The sequence below is a fragment of the Ovis canadensis genome, chromosome 5, assembly GCF_042477335.2.
Source record: "Ovis canadensis isolate MfBH-ARS-UI-01 breed Bighorn chromosome 5, ARS-UI_OviCan_v2, whole genome shotgun sequence".
Taxonomy (NCBI): domain Eukaryota; kingdom Metazoa; phylum Chordata; class Mammalia; order Artiodactyla; family Bovidae; genus Ovis; species Ovis canadensis.
Window position 1 is genome coordinate 22,878,700 of NC_091249.1, and position 2,452 is coordinate 22,881,151.

At 39.5% G+C, this 2,452-nt stretch overlaps 1 pseudogene; it reads right to left on the reverse strand.

The window, feature by feature from the left end:
• Positions 1-351: 351 nt before the first annotated feature.
• LOC138440639 (olfactory receptor 7A17-like) lies at positions 352-1,329 on the reverse strand (annotated as a pseudogene).
• Between the last annotated feature and the right edge of the window lie 1,123 nt (positions 1,330-2,452).

Consider the following 2,452-nt stretch of genomic DNA (forward strand, 5'->3'; position numbering starts at 1 on the left):
GTATACTATCATGTAAGAATCAAATCGCCAGTCTATGTCCGATGCAGGATACAGCATGCTTGGGGCTGGTGCACGGGGATGACCCAGAGAGATGTTATGGGGAGGGAGGTGGGAGGGGGGTTCATGTTTGGAAATGCATGTACACCCGTGGTGGATTCATGTCAATGTATGGCAAAACCAATACAATATTGTAAAGTAAAATAAAGTAAAAATAAAAATTAAAAAAGTGAGTTAAATAAATTGTATAGAGAAGTTGAAATATAAACTCTAATAAAAACAGAAGAGGCATGTTCTACTTTCATAATCTGATCAAAGACTGGCAATATTTGGCTCAGGTTTTGAGCTCTGCTATCACAGGCACTTCTCAAGCCCTAGGACAATAGACACTTTTATATTTTCCTTTCCAAAGAGCATTTTCAGACCCCTCTTTAAGTCTTTATTTCTCAGACTGTAGATGAAGGGGTTCAGCATAGGTGTGATCACAGTGTACATCACTGAGGCTGTTACACTTGAGTGTGAGCTGTGGGTAGCAGCAGAGCTAAGTTACACTCCTAAACCTGTACAATAAAATAATAAGACAACTGAGAGGTGAGATGCACAGGTGGAAAATGCTTTATACTTCCCCTGAGCTGATGAGATTTCATGTATGCAGAACACTATCTTAGAATATGAATAAATGATACCAAAGAGGGAACCACCAGCCAGGAACACAGCTACAAAATACATCACCATGTTATTGAGAAAAGTGTCAGAATTGGCAAGTTGGATCATTTGATTGAGTTCACAGAAAAAGTGAGGGATTTCTAAGATTGTACAGAAAGACACCTGCAGCACCATTAAACTTTCTAACAAGGAATGCAGGAGACTGATGATCCAGGACATAAGCACCAGCAGTGCACAGAGCCGGGAGTTCATGATGACTATGTAGAGCAGGGGGTGACAGAAGGCCACGAAGCGGTCATAGGCCATCACAGTCAGGAGGAAGATGTCCAATCTTATAAAGAGTGTGAAAAAATGCATCTGGAAGATGCAGGCTTCATAGGTGATAACTTGGCTCTGGGTGTGGATGTTCCACAGCATCTTTGGGATGGTGGTGGAGGTGAAACCGATATCTACAAAGGATAAGTTGGAGAGGAAGAAGTACATGGGGGTGTGGAGGTGGGAGTCAGAGATGGTGGCCAGGATGATGAGCAGGTTTCCAAAGACTGTGATCAGGTACATAGAGAGGAAAAGCCAAAATATGAGAGGCTGCAGTTCTGGATCCTCTGAAAATCCCAGGAGAAGAAATTCTGAAACTTTTGTTTGATTCCCTTGTGCCATGTGGTGGAGGTGACTAACAGAAAAGGGGAAAATGGCATGACTAATTTTCACACACATGTACATTAGTCACATTGCAAGTGCTTCCATTTCAAGTTTCCCATTAGGAAATTAATTTCAATATTTGTTCATGGATTTGGTCCACTTTAGAGAAACTCCTGTGTCATCTCTAAGAAGCAAACTTGTGCTTTTCTTTTTTTCGAAGATGTCACACATTCGCAGTTTTAGTGAGAAATTCTTTCATGCATTTGAAAAATATAAACTGGTTTGGGACAATGTCCCAGGTAATATCTGTGGAGGGAGTGTAGGGTGTCACAAAACAGAAGCTTGCAAAAGCCTGTTATGGAGGCCATATGTAAGCAAATGAAAATCCTATAGCTTGCCAGATGGTGAGAAGTGTTATAAAGAAAACAAAAACATGTATAAGGGAGAGAGTTTAAAGGGAGTGCTACTTTTTAATGCATGTTTAAGCAAGACCTGAAAAAAAGGCGATATTTGAACAGAGACATCAAGGAAGAAAGAGGCAGTGGATGAGCATACCTGGCAAGTGTGTGCCTGGCAAGGGGAAATCAAAGTGAAGGCCGAGGAGGGTGCTTGTTTAAGATGTTCCAGTCTAAAAAAGAAGCCAGGGGATGAGAGGGATGAGCAGGAGGAAGAGTGAGGAGAGACGGTGTCAGAAAATATTGAGGAGCAATGTGGTCTCCCTGCTGCTGCTGAAACTTCAAGTCTCAAGGCGTCCTTTGTTGCTTCAGCACTTTATGAAATTGAATATTAAAAACACCATACAAAAGACAGTTGAAGGAAAAATCAAAACTAAAATTCTAAAAGAAAATATAATACAGTACTTATAACTTAATAATGACTTCAATTTTGGATTACAAAGATATGGTAATAAAATAATTTAACAGTTTTTAAAATATGAGATAGGAGCACTATCTGTGTATAATTTCCTTTTAGATAGACATATATGTATTCGATTCTGCATATGGAAGAAAATTGACAAAGGTAAAGAGGAACCCCAACATGATGCAACTTTTAGAGATAGTTCTAAATTTAAAAGATTGAAATAAGAATAAGGAATAAAGATGAGGAGAGTAGTTGAAAGCATGCATAAAGTGTGGCTTATTAGCATCGA